Here is a 23,114-nt window from a genome sequence, read left to right on the forward strand (position 1 = left end):
TCAGCCAGTTTGCCGTGGCATATGGAGCTCCATCGCAGTCTTTAACACTGGTAGCATGCCGTGACAGCGTGGACGTGAACCGTATGTGCAGTTGACGGACTTTGAGCGAGGGCGTATAGTGGGCATGCGGGAGGCCGGGTGGACGTACCGCCGAATTGCTCAACACGTGGGGCGTGAGGTCTCCACAGTACATCGATGTTGTCGCCAGTGGTCGGTGGGAGGTGCACGTGCCCGTCGACCTGGGACCGGACCGCAGCGACGCACGGATGCACGCCAAGACCGTAGGATCCTACGCAGTGCCTTAGGGGACCGCACCGCCACTTCCCAGCAAATTAGGGACACTGTTGCTCCTGGGGTATCGGCGAGGACCATTCGCAACCGTCTCCATGAAGCTGGGCTACGGTCCCGCACACCGTTAGGCCGTCTTCCGCTCACGCCCCAACATCGTGCAGCCCGCCTCCAGTGGTGTCGCGACAGGCGTGAATGGAGGGACGAATGGAGACGTGTCGTCTTCAGCGATGAGAGTCGCTTCTGCCTTGGTGCCAATGATGGTCGTATGCGTGTTTGGCGCCGTGCAGGTGAGCGCCACAATCAGGACTGCATACGACCGAGGCACACAGGGCCAACACCCGGCATCATGGTGTGGGGAGCGATCTCCTACACTGGCCGTACACCACTGGTGATCGTCGAGGGGACACTGAATAGTGCACGGTACATCCAAACCGTCATCGAACCCATCGTTCTACCATTCCTAGACCGGCAAGGGAACTTGCTGTTCCAACAGGACAATGCACGTCCGCATGTATCCCGTGCCACCCAACGTGCTCTAGAAGGTGTAAGTCAACTACCCTGGCCAGCAAGATCTCCGGATCTGTCCCCCATTGAGCATGTTTGGGACTGGATGAAGCGTCGTCTCACGCGGTCTGCACGTCCAGCACGAACGCTGGTCCAACTGAGGCGCCAGGTGGAAATGGCATGGCAAGCCGTTCCACAGGACTACATCCAGCATCTCTACGATCGTCTCCATGGGAGAATAGCAGCCTGCATTGCTGCGAAAGGTGGATATACACTGTACTAGTGCCGACATTGTGCATGCGCTGTTGCCTGTGTCTATGTGCCTGTGGTTCTGTCAGTGTGATCATGTGATGTATCTGACCCCAGGAATGTGTCAATAAAGTTTCCCCTTCCTGGGACAATGAATTCACGGTGTTCTTATTTCAATTTCCAGGAGTGTATGTGGAACTGAAATAATTTTGTTGAAAGTTCTAGCCCCTGATTAATAACTTATAGTAAAACAAAAAAAGTAACTCAATGCTCGTTCTTGTAACAGAATAACAAGTAAACTAAATCTTAATGATGCGAGCTAAGCGAGAGCAATGCTCATTGCTTTCACAAATTGACAAGGAAATTATCCTTGTTGGCCAGTTTACAAAACAACAATGCACCGACACAGTGAAGTAAACCAGTTGTGTATTCACAGTAAATGGTAACATCCATTGGTTATATTTATTTTTAATGTGTTGCTTAACATTCTCTAAGTCTGACAACTATTCCTTTGAATTAAGGTTATTGGTAATCTAGGTCACTCAGTTAATGTTGTCGATAATACAGGTCACTCAGTGTTCCTTTTAACGCCCCTTTGGCCAAGTTTGAGTTTTAACGGTACATTTGTCTACAGAATTACAACGAATATTTGTAAACTTATCGTGCTTAACATACCCTATCACATACGCTAGGGTGTTTAGCCTTAGTGGAATTGTCTCGTTTCCAGCAGGTCTAAAGTTCATAAGTCTGCTTACGTTTTAACTCGAGCAGCTGAACTACTAAACGGTAATCCGCTCCAACGTACACGAACCCTTGTGCAGGTTGTCTGTCTAAGGCTCGATGCACACGACCGATTTATCGTCGCGCGATCGTTGCGTCAGTTTCTCGCGCGTTTTCAGCAGTGCATGTGAAACACTACGTCGGTAGCGATGCGAATAGCAGCGAGATAGCGGCGAGCGAATTGCGCTCGCCAGCCACTGCTGCGTCGCAGTCATCTCGCCGATCGCCGTGGAGCAACAGTCGTTGCATGTGAATGGGGCAGCACACACGTGTTCGCAACAGCACCAACAGCTGCAGTCAGCCTGCCATGGATGCAAGCGATTTCGACGTCGAATTGTTTATTGAAGAGAAGCAAAAATACCCAGAAATGTGGGATACTTCTCGCAAGGAGTATCACGATCGAGTTAAGAAGAGAGCCGCTAGGTTTCAAGTGTGTGAAGAGTTTTGTGTGGTTTTTGCTGCGAAACCGGATCAGGAGAAAAATGATATAGGTAAGTATCATCGTTAAACTATTTTGTGTTTGTGTTCTAGTGGTGGCGCTTTTGCTCGAATGTGGGCATTCACAACTTGAAATAGCGTTAACCAACAAATGCTTTGTGCTCCCTGGCGAGAGCCCATCATCTCAGTGAGCAAATCTCCAGTTAATAATGAAAGTTTAAAATAAATTTTGTTACTTCAGCTTTATTGTAGTGCAGCCACAAACTATATAATTTCACACATTTCAGTAGTGACATAAAAGAAATCATCTTTCACATTCGACAACACATTCCATCACTGTTCACTATGATTGATACCGATCAGATTTAAATACATTTGTCTTGCCATGGTACTTTTCCAGCATTGTTTATGAAGTAATCAGCGAAAACATTTATTCTAGAATTAAGTGAACTTCCTCCTTGGGTTGTTGGATCTTCGTTGCCCAGATCACATAGGGCCCGTATACTTAAAGTGTCTTCAAAGTTAAAGCCATCTCTGGAACGACAATAGTTGTGAAGGACACAGCAACATTTGATGATGCTAACAATAAAGTTCAGCTTAACATTGATAGGTCTGTGAAATATTCGCGATTTAATCGTCAGAATACCAAATGCGCGCTCCACGTATCTCAGAGCACGACTTAAACGGTAGTTAAAGATGCGTTTCTTGTAGGAGAGGAAAGTTCCGGTGTACGGTCTCATGACGAAAGTAGGCAGAGAAAACGCTTCATCCCCCGATAACGTAAAGGGCACAGAAATTTCTGTAGTTCCTGGCAGAGGTTGCCCTTTAGGGTAGGCTTGCTTGGGCATGATCTAGTAGTTTATACAGCTTAGAGTTTTCGAAGATATCCGATTCTCTACCACGAGATCCAACTTCAACATAGTTGGGCAAATAGTTTGCATCTGCAACTACGAACAGAACTACAGAATGGAATTTCTCATAGTTGTAGAACTGGGAACGACTGGAATCTGGTTTAACTATTCTCATGTGCTTGCCATCTAAGGCACCTAAGCAGAAGTCTGCATGCTTTTCAAATCTCTTGGCATTTTTCAGCCACCTTTCTTCTGTAAATTTTGGTATACACTCTTCACGCAAGCCTTCCCACACAGCTTTGCAAACTTTCCTTGCTATTTTACATAGTGTTGTGTGACCGATTCTGTATTGATAATGTAGGTCAATTACATTGCAGCCACTACTCAGGTATCTGCAAAAGATCAGTATTAACTTTAACAATAATAATAATAATAATAATACTGTGTCTTTAGTAGCACTCCGTTACACAAAAGTTTGTGTTTTGTAACAGGTTCATAATTCATGAAAAGGTGGAAGGGTATTAAAAGATTCCTTCATTAAATGTGAAAGGAAACGCACAAAATCGGAAGCGATTTCGTCTAGAAGGTATATATATACGCCCGTCAACTGTCGTTCCTTCCGAACGCAATAGATCCAGGTCCCACGCAAACTAGTGTCGGAGATGAGGGAGTGGCTGGTAGTGAAACTGCGGATGAATTGACAGCAGAATCATCATCACCTGCACAGAGTGAGCCTTTGAAAAATTTGGATAATGCTCCTGCTTCCAAACGACGCAGGATAATTGAAGATTATTAAAATTCGTGAATACTCCAGTACCGTCAGCTTCACCGGAAGTGCCGGATGATGACAAATTATTTTTAGAGTCACTGGTTCCTGCAGTTAAAACGCTGCCTTTGGACGTTAAATTGGAGTTTAGATGCGAGGTGATGAAATTATTGCAAAAGTTCAGAAACATGAATGAGACTTTCCAACTTCAGTGCTCCGCAATGCCCTCAACAGAGGCAATATATCGATCGTTCCGCACACTGCAACGATCAAGCGAGTGTGTTGTCTCGTGATTCGCCTACCCAGACTCACGCACGTGTCAGTTCCCAGCAACACCACCACACCACGGCTAGCGCTTCGTCCTACAGCAGTACATGTGTGACAAACAGAAAGTGAGGATCCTGTGGACATTTTTGATATCCATACTCAACAAGTATAGAACAGAACAGTATTTCTAAGTGTGTTTGTAATTACTTTACGAATAAATATTTTGTTTTGAGATGTATGTCTGTTATTCGACTGCCCTTTACATATTTTTGTATTGCATTGAAGTTTCTGCACAACGTTGTTTAATTACTTTACAACTGTTTATGCAAAATATCTCTTCTGCTCCTAATAAACTGATATTAGTTATGATGCTTTATATCAAAATACATTAGTAAAATCCCATATTCAATAATACGATAATACAATATCGTTGGTATAAGAATACCATTTACAGTTATAATCCAGTTCACTATATTTTAGCTTTTGATTAAAATAATTAACATGGTGTGAATACTTAAATACTCTCTCCTTACCTCAAAGCCACAGCCAACATTTCTTGAGGTGAAACTGAAAGCCTCATTGCAGAGTCTATGCTTTTGATGAATGACTGCAGTTTCATTGTTAATTCATCAAACGACTGTACAGTCATTCGAAAATACTTAAAGAATTTACTTTGTCTTCTGGTAAATCTGTAAACAGAGTCACGAACGCCCCTTTCAGCAGTCGCGAACTAGCGAGCGGCTGAACCCAAAACCTGTTGCGTTGCTTGATGTGTCTGTAAACGAAATAAGCAAACACTGCCTGCTTTCTTCTGCGTACGTCCATACTGGTTGACTCCCAATCCAGTACTGCTGCGGAATAGTGCAGCGCGCTGTCACAGCGTCGAGTATGGCGCGCCGTAATTCGTCGCGGCCACGAGACTCGAGACTGGAAACAGGTACGGCTTTCCTTCCAGCGTTAAAAACAATTTGGATATGTAAGCTACAGTTCTTACGCAGCATTACGTGCCGTAAAATGCACCAAACGCAAACTGGCCAGCGACTACATTTTCCACTCCAAACTTTTCAGAATATGCGCGGTTTTGTACTTTGCTCTGAAGTATCACAATAACTACGAGAAATAATGAAAAGAAAACCAGTTCATTGTCAAGCTGAGATTTCGGAGTATAACATACGAAAAAATCATTTCGTTTACCTAATACTTTTCTCAAAATCGAGTGAGAAAGACTGAATGGCAGAGAACGCACGCAATTCTACAACAGTGGTTTTTATTTTTTTAGGCAAAAACTTGAAGTTTTATTGAGAAACTAAGTACAGATATGGGTGTAGTTTTGCTTCATCTACATACAGTTTTAACGCAAATCGGATGACGAAATTTCACTGCCCGTTGCGTGACTACCGCTGCGATGCCGGCGCGTGTGCTCTGGAATAGCTTTGACTCCGCGACGCCGCTGCGCGCACGCGCGGCTGTTTCTCGCCCGTGTGCATCCGGCCTGACGCCCATCAGGGACAACAAAAATCGTTTTCCAGTATTTAGATTATTTATTGACCGAATTTAAAAATTTAAAATACTGTCACAAGCCACCAATTACGAGGTATAATTTGTTGTTAAAGGTTCAACACAGTAACTATTAGAATTAGGAAGTGTGCATATGTCTGGAGACAGAGTAAGTCACGGCGCGCGTATTACGCGGAAGATATTAATCCAGTATTTGAGAACAAGAACACTTACCGACTTCCAATAAACGTAACCTATAATTTCGAACCTTACATGTTTAAAGTCAAATGCTTAACACATAAATTCACTTGTGAAATAATCAGACGTTTGAAGCTGTTTTATGCGTGGGAGTGCGATTCTTTAAAGAATCCTAGGTGGCGAGTTTACTGGTGGATTCCTAAACAGTATGCGGTGGATAACTGTCACTCTTTCTTGTTGGTAAAACCTGGAATAGAGGTTGCCTTATTTTTCCAATGCTATGAAAACAATAGTGAGAACACCCATTTAACTTTATCAGTTTCATTGTACCTAAAAATTTTAGGTTCGGTTTTGTGATAGACTTACACATAAGAGGCAAGTTGAGTAACATTTCTAGGGCTTTTTGCAATAGCGCTATTCCAGCTACAACTACAATGTTGTTTTCTCCATCATTGAAGATAACATGTACATTATAAATGCGGTGCTGAATATTTGGATCATGGTTACCATCTTTCCATCTGAAATGTTGTTACTAGCATAAGATTCGAAACCTGATCGTCTTCTTTTCGCAAAGGGCTATAATTTCCAGCGAGGCCACCCATGCCACAACCAGACCCACTCAGAGACATAACTGTGCCTTTTCATCAAATAATCTGTGCGTTCAGTGATAAAGAGCTGTTTCTTCAGTTAGAATGCACGTTTCACTGTGGAGGCAATAAGCCTTATCTGTGCTCCTGTCAACCGTTCCCTGCGCCGTGCTAGCTGTAAATTACTCAAGACTCTCTGGAGGTATCAGAGGAAACTGGATACAAACAAACGTGACACATAGAATATGAACAGGGAAGTCGATGTCCGACTCCCATATCTGTCCCAAACTTCCGATGGTCGTACAGCAATCATCAAAGCTCAAGTCCAATGTTAGAGAACTATATCCTTCAAACTCAATAGTACAGTATTCGGTAGATCCTGTGATGTTACAAAATAAAAGTGATGTTGTTACACAATGGAAAGTTGGAAATTGAGATTTAGCTTCCTGTTTTATCAATCACAATTGGCGTAAGAATCATGGATTGACCATTGTCATAAAATATTGCATTATGAGATGTGAATAGTTTTTACTTGCAGTTTCGCGTGGCTTGAGGCAGTCACAACTAGCGTGCTGTTGATTAAGAAATCGCATTATCGTCTTTCTAATTACTTCATGATCGTAGATACGATCATACCCGGTTGTGAAGTTATTGTTATGACAAAACAATTTCCTAAGGGACCAGAAAGTTCTTAAGGGCGCAAAAACAACTGTAACATCACACAAAAGGGAAATTCAATATTAAAGCTGATGCAAGAAGCCGATAAAACAGTTTTCTTTTCATCAATGTAACACGCACATTGGGCTGCTGATCTTCGTGTCTGTAATATTAGCAAAATGCATAATTAAAATGAAAATAATACTGAGGAGATAATATGAATGAGCACTGCTAAATGATTCAGTATTCCCAGAACAAATATTTATTATAACTAAAACATATATCGTACCTTAAGCTTAGTACTACAATGACGGTAGATTTTTATGTCCGTATCATGTCCACTGAGCGCTCTTTTATGTGGCCATTGTCTTCTTTGAGTCGCTCGTGCGTCGTCACGGTAAGTTATAACAGTTCTTTACACTTCACTCAAACTTAGACATAACACGTTTTTATACATTTAGTAAAAATTAGATCAGACTGCCACAAATCTGCGTCCGTCTTACTTGAGAAAAACAGTACAAGTCTTTAGCGCTCAAGGCTTCATTTGTTCTCCAGCGAACAAAATAGTGAAGGATCGCGTATCTATCCGTATTTTTCTGTTTATATTGCCACCCAAAGACAACGAATTACATTATTTAGAAAATTCCACCGTCGCCATGCGATGCCTCATTATACATTAATCATTATTTATAAACAAGTATTTGCCTTCTGGCTGAAAGTATTAACTACTCGTATTTGCTGTTTTAATGAAGTCAAAAATAGCGAATATCACATTGCCTCCCATGAGGAGAGAGGGAATGCCGAAGGATTACCTCGATCCTCATGTCCTCATGAGATATTCGTGATTTTTGGTGTGACATTTACATAATGTTACTGGCGTACTATGTACATAAATTGAAACTACATTTATAATCATATATCAGATATTTATCATTTTTCAAAATAAAGTGTTTCATTCTTTGTTCATCAGTCACTTCATTCCATAATACCAAGATTAACATTTATCTGCATATTTAAGTTTGGTCCATATTTGCTTGTAACAATAAGTGAACGTTCATTTCGCACTTCAGGGGATAGAATTCAGAAGTTACTTTCTCTTGAGCTTAACAACTAATACATGAGTACAGTGAGTGCTTATTTTCACTAAACTAATGTTCGAGCATCTGTTGACTCATTGCGGTCCAATTACAGTTAAATAACGTAGCACTACACTTCGTGATGCTTTCACTTTCTGTGTTAGCTGTCTACGGCGTTCATCATGCAGTACATCTGTTCTTTCCACTGTGGTGCCAGGAATTCAAGTGGCTTCCCGGGTTTTTATTTACAATATGAAACAGAAGAAGTGGAAAATTATTAGTATAACTTACAACCTATTGGATACATTTGTTAAGGATCGGGACTGGTCTGGAGTTTAGGGTCTTCCTATAGTGCACATTCATTTTCTTTGTCCATCAAGAGACAGGATTATAATTCATTTTAGCAGTGTTCAGGAGTGCCGGTATCAATGGCTTTAAGGCCTGAGTAATCTAACAATCTACTTCTCACTCATCTTAACTTCAACTCAAGAAAATTGCTTAATTTACGTATGAAAATGTAGTCACACAAGTGTACAAATGTCTTTCCTCCAGTATGTACGATGGAAGTCATGGCGGTTAGCAGTTTAAAGTTTGGATTGTTTCGTCACCCACACGTCAGCGACTCACAGCGGCTGCACAGTGTTGCGTGAGCTCCAACACTCTGTATCCGTTCGCGCTCAGGCTGTAACAGAGCTGCTGATCGTCGATTGTTCCTTTTTTTTGTGAACTTCGTATCACACGAGTGCATCGATACAAACACCTCGCGCGCGTTTTCCATCGGAGGTGCCGGACACTGAAGCTGCCTCCATACTTCTCTGTCAACTGCCTCCCATGAGGCTCACAGGTAAGTGACGACGAATGTTTTAGCTGTCGCTGCACTTAGAACAACACTGAACTTTGCGTTGCACCTGTTGTCGTAGCCTTGACTTCTTTTTACACTTGCAGTACAACACTACCACTAATATACAGTGAACAGTTATTTTTATTATGCACGTCGCACTTTAGTGTGCATCTTCACACAGCATTCGTGCTTAGTTCCTTCGCCGATAGAGTTCATTTACAAAACAATCAATTTTGCAGGTTTCCTCCATTGGTACAGAAAGACTTATATTCTACTATTTACAAAAGATCACTTACGAGCTAATATTTACAATTAATGGTCACTCCTTTTGTTAAGTCCAGTGAACAACTGCTTTATGAATGGACTCTTTATATCTCAAGGTTTACTTTCACTAGTGAACCTAAAAATATTCTTTCAAACTTTCTTTTAAGGGCTCATCTCCTCATTATGAAAACTACAGGTTTCGCAACACTCGTTGCATTTATTCTTTAGTGCACCCAAGATCATTTTCTACTGCCACGCAGCATATCTACTACTTAACGAGTACGCATTTAAGGCTGAATCTTTTTTTTTGTGCTTGCCAAATTTTTCTTTTTTGTTTTATATTTGAGGGCAGACTGGATAACAATAGGTCTCCCTCTTCGCTTCATGTACTCAGCAATCGTTCTCTGTTAAAAAAAATAGGGTAACGCGTGTCTACTATTTTTCGCATGAATGGAATTACCGACAGATCATTGGGTTTACGCAACCGGTCCATAACAAACATTACCAAAGCTAGCGAAGTTCATCACGCTACGTGTCTCATTTCTCATAAGCACTGCTTTGCCTCGAAGCACACGTGCCTTTTACAAGTCGACCCTTGGTCTGGGTTAATGAACCAGGATCAAAAGGAACGGGCACAAGGAAAATGGATTTCATAAGAGGAGTGTCTTAGGAGACATTTTTGCAATAAAATCTGCATGAAAATAAAATTATCATAATGAACATAGGCACATATATAAATTTCAAACTCTTTCATTACTGCATGCTTTGCTACTTCTACGTCTTACTCTGGTTATAGTCAGAATTAAGTTTAAATATCACTGCATTGCTTGTTCTTTAGATTAGCCTTCAATTAGGGTATTGAATGGTCGCTAGATTACACTACAAATCTTCTGAAGATCTTTACTTGGACTTATTTATGATACAGGGGGCTTGCTGTGTGGTTATTTAGTACCTTGATTCTACTGAAATCAATTCATCAGCTAACATTCCTCATATACTCTTTACATTGGTCTCAGATCACAGGGAAATAGTTTACTTTCATAGCAATTAATGGCCTCGTGGAGTACTTACGCTACATTATTGATGCTTCATGGTTTGCCTCTATTTGTACTGTATTTCACCTAACTTAGTTTACTACAGCTTATTGTCTCCCTGCGTGAACACATGTGGGTTACCACTTGTTTTTCCATTTAACAGCACGCTTTAACTGAACTTTAAGCTATTTCTTCTACTCCTGTCCACTGTCTGGACTGTTTGAACATGTACCTTTTTTTTAAGCAGGTAATTTGGGCTTTTACAACAGAACTTCAAGTACTTACTTTACTAAAAATAAATCTATAAATCTTCTTGTACCTTGAGAGAAGTGCTTATTTACGCATCCTCCTCCATTTCTCACCTTTATATATTTATTTAGATCCTGGCAATCACCTCGCAAGCACATTTTTTTTATACTAACTTAAAGCTAAATTGAAATTCTTTCTGCAACCTTCATTTCCTGCTTCAGCTTATTGAAGAAATATCAGTTCAATGTTCATCACTATAAACAATTTTTCCATACTTAACATTTAATACTTAAAGTTTACATGTAGTAGCTGTTACCATGAAGTCCGTGCGCTGTTCAACACAATACTTATCATTAACAGTTCACACAAGTAAATTTCCAGTACGCAAGAGGTAAGAAACCAAAACAGATTCTATCTGCAGTTGAAGCTGCGTCTGTAAACTAACTCTCTGTTTCAATGGACCAATCACTCCCGATATGGAGCAACCCTGAATCGGCAATGATAAAACTTTTGAAACAGAAGACACCTGTCTGAAGAGACATGATGACATGACATTGATGTTTGCTCCTGTATCAACAATGGCTGTGACAGGAACGTTGGCAATAGAAATCTGAATCGAAGCCTGGACCTGTTCATCATAAATGTTGTTAATGTCTTGAGCTTCTAGGTCAGGTGCAAGGTCATCTCGTAAGTCGGTCTCATGGTCGTACCGTATCGCATTAACATACTCAGAGTATTCGTTAGTACTCCCACTGGAACCGGCAGCGACCTCTAGGAGGCTGAAAGGTGCTGCCTCTAATTTTCCGCAGGATGTTTAACCTGTTTGTCATTCATGGCCTTAAGTGTTTGTTCCGTTTCATATTGGTGCTGGTTATGTGCTACAAATGCCACTGGGTGCATTCACTTGTGAATAGAATACTTGAGACGGCTGCTGTCGCCCGATCTTTTGGTTGCCGGCAAAACCATTTACTTGTGAAGGAAAGTTCGCATTTGGTACCGTTTGAAAATTGTTCCGCGGTCCTCTATCCTGTGAATAGTTGTTCTGATGTTGTGCTGGGTGGCCTCCGCCTTGCCCATGCCACTAGCTATTTTTCGACCTATAACTTTGATTGTACACTGGCCCATTTGAAAAATTACCAATCGTTTGTGGAGAATTTCCATACTGCTCAGGCGCAGAATTAAAGGGTGGGTTTCCGTACTGATGTTGTACCTGGTGGTTGTAAATTGGGTGGTATCTCTGCTGATTACTGTAATTGGTTTTCTGCTTCCGTTTAAAGTTATTGCCGTTTGCGTTTTCATAACGGCTGGCAGGTTGGTACCCGCGATCACAGTAGCGCACACTCTCCTTCGGCGCATTGTTGTCCGCGTGCGATGCGTTCTTCTGGCTGCCAGGGAAGAATTTGCCGCTGCCAACCTTGGAGCGCACATCCTCGCTAATTAAATGTAAGGAATCCAGCACAGAAAGGAATGCATCCGTGTCTTCTTCGGACACATTTACTAGTTTCTCTCTAATAGACGCAGGGAGTTTGCTTTTGAGAATCATAATTATGTCCTTGGAAGAAATCGGAGAATCCCAGAATTTAATTTTTGCTAGATACTTCTCGAAGTATCGCCGGAGACTTCCATGCTTCTCATTGAAAATTTCCGCACCATACACCTCCTTCCTTAATCTTTGCTGTACCCCATTACTCCAAAATTTTGCCAAGAACATTTTCTCAAACTCATCATAATTCCTACACGTGTCTACCATTTCCGTTCCCCATAATGCTGCATCACCAGAAATAAAGCCAGTGACGAACTGAATACGCTGTCTGTCTGTCCAGCTCCTGGGAAATATGCCGGAAAAATTCTTTAGGAACACGATGGGGTGTATTTCTCGCTTCTGCGGATGAAAAACAGGAAAAGTGCGATGCTTAATCACACTTTCCTCTTGCATTAAACTCGCAATTGTGGGCGGATCATTTATTTTCCCTACTCGGGACTCAACAGGACTGTTGTTTTGCATGTAATCAGGCGGTGAACGATAAGGAGTTGACTGACATTCGTCACCGTCTAAAGAGTTGTTCCCTATAGTTTGCGTATGCGTGTGCGGATTTTCTACCCAGTTTCTCAGCATTCTGACTTCGTCCACTACTTGCTGCTTCCACTCGGGAAGATCCCGTGTAAGTGTCCTCCGAATCTGTCCCAATTCAGAAACCACTGTGTCTCCAGACTTACCAGGAGCAGCTAAGATTTCATAAGTTACATCCTTGACAGTCTCCCTAAGCTCCTCCCTGACCTTCTTTTCGATAAAAGTATCTTTATCCTATATCCATCCACCGTAGTGTTCCGACAATGCCTCCGCGTGTGCCTTCATGGTGCTCTTAACCTGTTCTTCAATATTGATTGAGTCTATCTGCCTCGACAGATCCTCCACTACACCTTCAATGTCAGATACTGCATTTCTAACTGAGTTTATTTCTTTGGTAGCTGCCTGTATTTTTGTGTTTAATGTTCCAGATACTTCAGCTATTTCACTTTTCACCTGTTTGTGCATTTTCTGAATTTGATCACTGATCTTAGTTTGCACCTCACCCAAATGGGTATTTAATTCAGCCGTAATTCGTATCTACGATCATGAAGTAATTAGAAAGACGATAACGCAATTTCTTAATCAATAGCACGCTAGTTGTGACGGCCTCAAGCCACGCGAAACTGCAAGTAAAAACTATTCACATCTCATAATACAATATTTTATGACAATGGTCAATCCATGATTCTTACGCCAATTGTGATTATTAAAAACAGTAAGCTAAATCTCAATTTCCAACTTTCCATTGAATAAAAACATCACTTTTATTTTGTAACATCACAATCCCTCAGTGGATGTGGAATGAGTCAAGGTGTAGGCAAGGAAATCGTAGAAATTTAATCTATTCATTGTCTTAACAATAAACTAATATTATAGTATTTAATGCCATTCCATTCATGTTTTGCGAAATAAATTTAATCGAGTTAATTATAACGAAAACTGCGACTTTGAAAAACGCTAGTATCTCCTCTGCTGTACTACATTGCTGCTGTATATCTCATATTGTGAGCTTAATGGTAAGTCGAGCTATTTTACCGGAATCACAGAATAAATCTTACTTTAGGAATATTCATTTCCGTTGGGGGCCGAACGTTAAATGCTTCATTCACACCACAAAGCTACACACAGAAAAAGCTCTGCGAAACACACGAACCACGGACGTCGTTGTAATTGTAGTCTAGGTGGTTTTGTTCCAAAACTGAAGTAATAAACTGTCATTTGACACTCGTAATAAAAGTGAGTGACCTAGCGCGCTCAGAACGGCCCGAAAATGCACTTACGATATAAATCACAGCCATTCACAGGCAGAATTGTGCGTCTTACGACGGGAGCCATTTGACCAGGTATTTGTGGTCAAAGATACGGTTGCCAACAGTCCGGTTTTTAAATAAACACTGGAGTGTCCGGTCGAACGTCTCGACCAGACTTGAAAAGTCCGGTCTTCGGGCCACCTTAAATGTAACTGTTTTCGTATTTACTAATTTTATTTTTTAATTATTTTTTACAGAAACCAAATAATGGAAAATCTGGTTTTAGAAAAGATAGATAGAGAACACCAAAAAGTAAACCCAGTTGGAGTAAAAATGGTTAGGAGTAAAATACATCGTCTTGTAAGTAGGCTGTTTATGTTTTCTTATTGGCAACGTTACGTAGCATTCTGTATGAAAATCACTGGCTGTGCTGTGTGCAGTCTGTGACTAGTTTGCGTTGTTGTCTGCCATTGTAGTGTTGGGCAGCTGGATGTGAACAGCGCGTAGCGTTGCGCAGTTGGAGGTGAGCCGCCAGCAGTGGTGGATGTGGGGAGAGAAATGGCGGAGTTTTGAAATTTGTAAGACTGGGTGGCATGAACTGCTATATATATTATGACTATTAAGGTAAATACATTGTTTGTTCTCTATTAAAATCTTTCATTTGCTACCTATGCCTATCAGTAGTTAGTGACTTCCGTAGTTTGAATCTTTTATTTAGCTGGCAGTAGTGGCGCTCGCTGTATTGCAGTAGTTCGAGTAATGAAGATTTTTGTGAGGTAAGTGATTTGTGAAACGTATAAGTTAATTTAGTCAGGGCCATTCTCTTGTAGGGATTACTGAAAGTCAGATTGCGTTGCGCTAAAAAAATTATTGTGTGTCAGTTTAAGCACAGTCATGTATAATTTTTCTAAGGGGACGTTTCATATGTTGACCCTTAGCCGAGGATACCTCACTGGAATCTTCTGATTTTTTTCTTGTAGTTTGTGCAATTAGTGCAGCCTTTGTTTATTGCTAGCGCGTAATTGTAGAGAGAATTTCCTTTGTAGTTGTAGTTTTTCATTGTTGTACAGTAAAACAATTGTGGCATGCATGTAGATTTGCACCAAGTATTTCGCAGCTGCGCTTGCAATTAACGAGATATTATTTTCAATGCTATGTTAATATGTTTTCTTATTTTGCTCTTCAAATTGTGCTTTTCTGTGTTGTCGTGTGAAATATTGTGACAATAATGGCGTGTGAAAAACGTAATACTAGGCTCCAAAGTAAACTGAGAAATGACAGTGAAGACGAAAGCAGTGTGTTAGCGCCACCATGTAATGAATTAACTAATGTTCAAAGTAGTAATTTGGTGATTGTGCGTAGGGAAATGGAGCGGGCTGCAAATAAGGGTGTAGGCAGTGAAACAATTAGTGAACAGGGAAGCCTTATCGATCGATCGGTCGGCAACAGCTCGCCTCAGGAATCCGAAATGGCAGAACACAATATTGCAAATACTGTAGATTTAGGTTTTGCGTCCTCACCGTTTTCTCAAACAAGTCAAGACACATTTCCTGCTTTTCAAAATGCTAACATTGCCGGTTCAAATGCATTGCCGAATAGCACTGAGGAACATGTTTCAGACACCAGTGCATTGTTATTACAATTAATGCAACAAATGGGACAAAAGCTTCAAAAGTTAGACACAATGGAACAATACCAGAGACAAACACAGCAACAGTTAGACAATGGAACAAAATCTTCAAAAGTTAGACACAATGGAACAACACCAGAGACAAACACAGCAACAGTTAGACACAATGGAACAAAATCTTTAAAAGTTAGACACAATGGAACAAAATCAGAGACAAACACAGCAAAAGCTTCAAAAGTTAGACACCACACTTGAACAAACACGTGAAGATTTAACTACTGAGTTACATAAGATTGAATCGAAATGTCAAAAAGTCTGTAATGACGTAAAAACACAAATTTGTGAGCATTTTCAACCTATTTTTTTTCGCGGCATGAAAATGCATTACAGAATCACGAAGCAGCCATAAAAGAGCTGCAAATCATTGTTCATGAAAATCATGAGACCTTGTGGGCTAAAATTGACTCAGTTGCATCTACCGATTCGGTTACGCTACTTGCAAAAACTCGGGAAAACTTAAAGGATACAGTAGATACGATTTCAACACAAATGGACACTCTGAAACTTGGTTCAGAAAAACACACTGAGGATATAAGTACACTATCGGAGAAAGTAGCCGAACTTTCGGATCAGTTCACTAACTTATCTACAAAGGTAGATGATGATCTGAATGACACAAGACCTGTAGCCATCACTGACACAGAAGAGTATGAACAAATTAAGAAATTCAAACAAAATCAGAATCATATTAATACGCAACACGAAAGAGAAATCCGGGAAGTACAAGATCAGTTGGCACAAATAATGCAAAAATTACAAATTTCAGAGGACACTCGCGCTCCAATACGGGAAGAGGCACTTAGAAATACGGAAAAGCCGCAAAATAATAACACAGGGCATTTCGGAAGTTATGAAAGATATTAGCAATGTGCACCGAATTTTGAGATGGAACCGGCGACACGACGTAACAATGACCGACATGCGACTCGCCGACACGATGATTTTGACTATAAGCTGTTAATTACTACACGTAAATTCAAAACATTTAAGAATTCTGGCAACGACGTTCATCCACAAGCATGGCTCCATCAATTCTTTCATTGTTTTCCTCCCAACTGGTCATTAGAGCACAGATTAGAATTTGTGTGTGGCTATTTAGAGAATGAACCAGCTGTAAGAATGCGATCGGTCATTCACGATTGTCACAGTGAAGGAGAATTTTATCATGCCTTCCTCTCAGCATATTGGTCTCAATCTACACAAGACCGGGTAAAACATAGCATCGTAATGATGAAACATTTCGAACAATCTGAGTTTTCCAGTTTTGTGAAATATTTTAAAGACATGTTGCACAAGAATCAGTACCTGTCAAACCCATACAGCCCCTCAGAGCTCATCCGCATTTGCTTAATCAAATTACCTGAACATTTACGACATATTATTTTGGCAGGACGTTGCAAAGACGACATTGCAGCTTTTCAGGGACTCTTACAAGAACTGGAAATTGACACTGCCAAGAACAACAATTACAGGTCACATCCGTCTCAATTCCGCGATGACAGAAATAATAACTGAACACGACAAGGCTATTCTCACAACACAAATCGTGACCAAAACAGACACCACCCGTATGACAACCACTGGCAGAGTAATAGTTACAGAGAAAGATCGCATTTCCGTAGCAATGAATATCATAGAGATAACCATGGAAACAGACAATATGGGAACCAAAACAATCATTATCAAGGGTGACAGAATAACTTCAGACGCAACAGTTCAGCGCACAGTTACGATTCAGGGAGAAATTCTCCACCACGTGACGGACAAGGAAGAAACTACAGAATCTACCGACATGACGACAGACGATATATTCGTAACGACAGACCTGAATTGCATGAGAACTGGCAGGATTTAAACAGCGCAGGGACTTCTCGGCAAGGTGAATTTGTAGAAGTTAGGTCTCCCAATCCCAATAACGACGCGCGCCAACAAAGAGACAGACAATGACTCGCACCCCAGGCAGCCACGTGCGCCGGCTGGCTCAGGGAAAAATTACATAGACGCTAACCTTGAGAAACATTTTAGCATTCTTTACCGATGTACCATATACCACATGATAATTCCACTGAAGCTGAAACTCTGCGTACTACGAAGAGTAAAGGTTTACACCACATTTCACATGTAAAACCGTTTATTGAAAGATAATCTGCTTTTAAACTTTGTCTTTGCCATAAAACTTTTCACTTCACATTTCTAGTATGCGTTGTCAGACTTAGAAACTGTTACCATGCAACAATGTTTGAAGTTCAATATCCAGTCAAGAACCAAGAGAACTTATTTCAACAGAAATTACGAATGCATTGTTATAGTGAACAGACGACACAGTGTTGTTATTTGTACATTCTTGCTTGTTAGTTGCACGATTACATAACGACTATAAGGCTCACATACTTGGAACATTTACCAGTACTGCTAATGAGATTTTAATGCAACATTTTAGTTTACTTGAAAATACATTCTGGATTTAAAGTACTTTCTGTGAGATACCAGATGACACAGTGGTTAGTTTATGTGACAGCTACACGATTTTATCACGACACTACTATTGAGTGACAGTTTACAATGTTGCTTTTGCGGTGATTCTGTTTTATATCTGCACAGTTTTTCTGAATTATTGTGGAAAGTAAAACATGTTTTAGTAGTAACTTTTGTGGTATAGCTACAATGAGACAGCATTTTCCGTAGCACAACAATACGTTACATTATAGTACTTTCTTGATCACGGTAAGGTATGTAATAACTACGATATCCATACGCAAAGCATTTCACTTTCGTTTATGATGAGGTAAGTACATTGACTTCAGCAGAACTTTGCTTACAGAGGACGATAACTACGACAGTTCCACAAAATTATCTTACAGCAAGACGCACATTTAGCGCTACAGGAGACGCATTTGAGTGATTAATTTTGTACTTAAACCATTTGTTTTTCAAGATTTTTGAATTACAAAGAAAGTTTTCCGTGATACATTTCATTCCATTGCTGTAATCTGTAACACCTGAGGGTATAATTACATTAATCCTCAGGGGGGTACACGCTTACTTTGTGTACCATGTGTGTGGCAAGCACAAGGAGCCCTAGCTAATATGGTATTTGCTTATACAACTTTACACATCGGTACCATATTTCTCCAACACAGAATTACACAGCTACCTGATTATTTAACAGAGAAACAATCTTTATTCTACTACGTCAGTGACAGATATTTACGTAATTACACAGTTGGATAACTTCACACTTATGAAATTGTATTTTGTCTGTACTGCGTGAACTGTTCATATTTTTTCGGAACCATTGTGATAGTACAAGAGCTTTGAATGATGTATTTGGTATGGGATCATGATTTTAAAAGTACGTTTGAGGTAGATGACACTATTGAAATGAGCAGAGAATTTTTTTGTTTTGAAATTATTGCAGAAAACTACGACGTTTTCGAGATTTGACTGAGGTGTTATGATGTTATTATTATGATGACAATGTGTATTATGCTGTTGAGGTATGTTTATGATCAATAAGCTGATGCTATATGAGGAATTTGATTATGCTATGTATTTATTATGATGAAATATTGAAGAAGTGTCGACGAATATGTATATGTGTAATAAGGTAAGGAATAATGAGTAGTGGTTAGGGACTCTGACTTGTGAAAAAGGATGTTGGAAACTGAGAATAGTACTTTAAGAGTTATGAAATGTGTGTAAATGCGTGAATGTATCACATTGCCAGCGAAAATTTTTTGGACACTGTTATATTTATAGGATTTTGTTTCTACAGATTTGCAACGCAAACTCTCGACCTGTGAAATTTTTATATGAGACTGTCACTGTAGTGCAAACTGGTGTCATAAATATTTCGGTAAGAAAGTTAAGTGACCACCTTCACGTAAAGCAACGTGGGCACCCAGCTGCGTGACAGTCACCTGGAAAAAAGCCATTAGTGTGTGCCTTTCAGAGGCACAGGTAAAAAAAAAGAGGCCATTATCCTCGCTATTGACATTCCTTTGTAGAAAGCATCACAAATTCGACACGCTTAAACTTGAAAACATATGATTACACTACGGAGCTCTTAATTTACGATATTTACTAAATTGCCTAATGAAATGATGAGAAACATTTTACATCTATTGTCTTTCTAGTTGAGAGATTGCTCATTTTGTTTAATATCTAGTTTCCAGCTGTGTTGCAGCATTGGCTTTATAAAATAAAATTAAGTGCATTTGCTAATGTGAACACTCTCTGCCAACAGATCTATTAAATAATAATTTTATGATCCATATTCTTCGAAAAAGGAGCACTTGGAATGGAAAGAACAATAAGAAGGGATTAATAACAGTAACTGCATACATAATTTTCTTTTCAACTACTTGGTAATTTTTTTGGTAGAGTAAGTTATCGTGATGCATCACTCTAGTGTTAAGATGTGACATAGGTATTAAACATGGCCGCTTTTACTATAATATTTTTCTGCTTGAGTTTTGTCATGTTTAGATATAAGTTATTGCATTTGCTGCTGCTGTTTGCCAGGCATAGTGCTACTAAATTTCACTTTGTATTACTCTGTTAAGCCAGTTTTACTACTGATTTATTTTTCTTGTTGCTGCACATTGGCTCATATTAGTTGTAATGTTGCATTTGCTTGGTAATTTAGATTTACTGTAGCTTGATTTGCCAGTTTGCATTTTTTTTCATTGCTGTTTGTATTAACTGTTTTGTGCTGTGCATTGCCTCATTCCTTAGTTTAGCATCTGAGCTCAGTTGATTTAAGTTAGCTTAAGAGGGGGTAGACTATATAAGAGAATGAGTTGCGATACATTGGAAGAAATGCATTGAGAAGTTATACGAAAAAAGTACAGAAAGCAGGTATAGGTAGGATTTTCTTGGAAATAAATGATGAGGTAAGATAATGGAAAATAAATAATGAGGTAAGAAATATGTGAACATATAAATACAGAAAGCATGCTTGGATAGGATTTTTTTGGTGGAAACAAATGTTGAAATAAGACGAAAGAACTATGGAATGAAGTTTTGGGTTGGACTGCAGTACCAAATGTTACACTGAAAACAAACCCTGTCCTTTTCTCCTGTGTTATTGTGCTATGTGTTTATGTACCATTGTGTATTTGTCTTTTTCCTGTCTTTATGTGTTTAGCTAATAAGATTTATGTTGTAGAATTTTTCAAATACTATGTTATTTTCTTTGTAAAGATATTTAGACATTATATATTCTGTTCTATTTTAATGATCATGTGTGAAATTAATGTTTCGAAAACTATTCTCTTTATTTTATATGTTCACTTATGTCATAATTCCTGTAACATTGATGTATCTGTTTATTTCTATTCTTTCGTAAAGCCCATACTACCACAAATTTATCTGTATTGTTATGTTCTTTAATGATGTATTTTGTACCTTTGTTATTGTATTCTCATGTTATAAAATTGTAATTGACACCAGTTCATCAAATTAAGTAACTTGTAAACATTCATTTCACTGCACATATTTCTGTTGATCATAGTATACGCACAAGATGTGAAGAAAAGAGGACTGTTAGTGTTTGGACGTGTGTTAATAATTCAGCAAGGGACTGATTAACAGCATTGCTGGTTCTAAGGACAATTCCAAAAACTTGGTGAGTGCACAAGTGGTGGTTTATGGACTTGCTATATTGTCTGCAAGTCTTCTAAGGAGAATTCCAAAAACTTTGTACGTGCACAAGTGGTGGTTATGGACTTGCTATATTATCTACAAGACTCTTCAGTGGTGATTGTGCACCTGCACAGTCACAACAGATGGCTGCTGGCTATCTCTACAAGGACTACAGTGGGTCTGCATCTTTGATGACCCACCAATACCATTATTTCTACAAGGACTGCAGTGGGTCTGCACCTCTAGTGGCCCACCAATACCGTAATCTCTACCAGAACTACAGTGGGTCTGCTCTGTGATGACCTACCTACCAATATTCTTCAAAACGTCGAATGACTCTGCTGTGGGTTTGCTCTGTTGTGGCCCATTACCTGTCAGCATGTCAAGAGTCAGCACTGTCTTTCCGTTGGAAGGACAACACTACTTCATCAAGATTGCATGGAAATCCACTACTTCTGTGTGCATTTTCTTTTACTGCTCAGACTTTGAGAAAAACACTGCAATGTTACTGTGATGAATGATCAGCACTGTCTTTATGGACTGTGAGAAAATTTTTGCTTTTGACCAACATTGTATCAATAAGTGTGTGCATTTGATATCTTTGTTATTGTAATTATGAAAAATTTTATCAAATCATTATTGGCCACTGCCCAAAACAATTTGTAAAATTTTTTGTGGGGAGCGTGGTGGCTATGTAAGTAGGCTGTTTATGTTTTCTTATTGGCAACGTTACGTAGCGCTCTGTATGAAAATCACTGGCTGTGCTGTGTGCAGTCTGTGACTGGTTTGCATTGTTGTCTGCCATTGTAGTGTTGGGCAGCTGGATGTGAACAGCGCGTAGCGTTGCGCAGTTGGAGGTGAGCCGCCAGCAGTGGTGGATGTGGGGAGAGAAATGGCGGAATTTTGAAATTTGTAAGACTGGATGGCATGAACTGCTATATATATTATGACTATTAAGGTAAATACATTGTTTGTTCTCTATTAAAATCTTTCATTTGCTAACTATGCCTATCAGTAGAAAGAGGACTTTTCAGTCTTGCTTATTTGGACGATGTTGTCCTAATAAGTGGAAACAAAGAAGAACTACAACTCATGACAAATTGCTACAGAAACATTGCAAGGAAAGCAGGATTAGAAATTAAAGAGAAGAAAACGGAGTGCTTGGTCGTGAGCAAGGCACTCAATGATGGTAGTCCACTGACAATCGATGATATCACTTTTAAAAGAGTAGACAACTTCAAATACTTGCGAAGCATCATCAATGAATTGAATAAAATGGAAATTGAAATTAAAGCGAGGGTAGCAGCAGCGAATAAAGCTTATTTTGGCCTAAGAGATGTGTTATCCAGTAGAGCTGTTTCCAGAAGTTTCAAACTTAGGCCATATTAGGGTGTAATTCTGCCAGTAGCTCTATATGGGTCAGAAAGCTCCGCATTTAGAAAAGCAGATGAAAAAAATTATTAGTTTTTGAAAGGAAAATATTAAGGAAAATTTTTGAACGCAAGAGAGACCCAGAAACACAGGAGTGGAGAATACTTAAAAACCAGGAACTGAAGGAGCTAATCAACAGGCTGATATTATTCAAAGGATGAAGATGTGGGCTGGAGACCTAATTAGGATGGAGGAGGGGCGACTACCTAAAGTAGCATTCCCTGGATGCATAGGGGGCAGAAGGAAGTGAGGAAGGCCACGAACCAGATGGACGGATGACGTCGACGAGGACGCAGTGGCAATGGGCCTGAGTAAAGGAGAATGGATTACAAAAGCCAGGAACAGAGAGCACTGGAAGAGGAATGTACAGAACGCCTGTTGTCGCCATGCGACAGTTAAGAAGAAGAAGTAATGAAAATGGACTCACTTAAACTTTCCAGTTTGATTATTCTTTGGTTTCAATATTTTGTGTCACAA

The 23,114-nt window shown here is 39.8% G+C and overlaps 1 pseudogene; it reads left to right on the forward strand.

Moving 5' to 3' along the window:
* The first annotated feature begins 2,131 nt into the window (after positions 1-2,131).
* LOC126482263 (uncharacterized) lies at positions 2,132-4,318 on the forward strand (annotated as a pseudogene).
* Positions 4,319-23,114: the final 18,796 nt, after the last annotated feature.

The sequence above is a fragment of the Schistocerca serialis genome, chromosome 5, assembly GCF_023864345.2.
Source record: "Schistocerca serialis cubense isolate TAMUIC-IGC-003099 chromosome 5, iqSchSeri2.2, whole genome shotgun sequence".
Taxonomy (NCBI): domain Eukaryota; kingdom Metazoa; phylum Arthropoda; class Insecta; order Orthoptera; family Acrididae; genus Schistocerca; species Schistocerca serialis.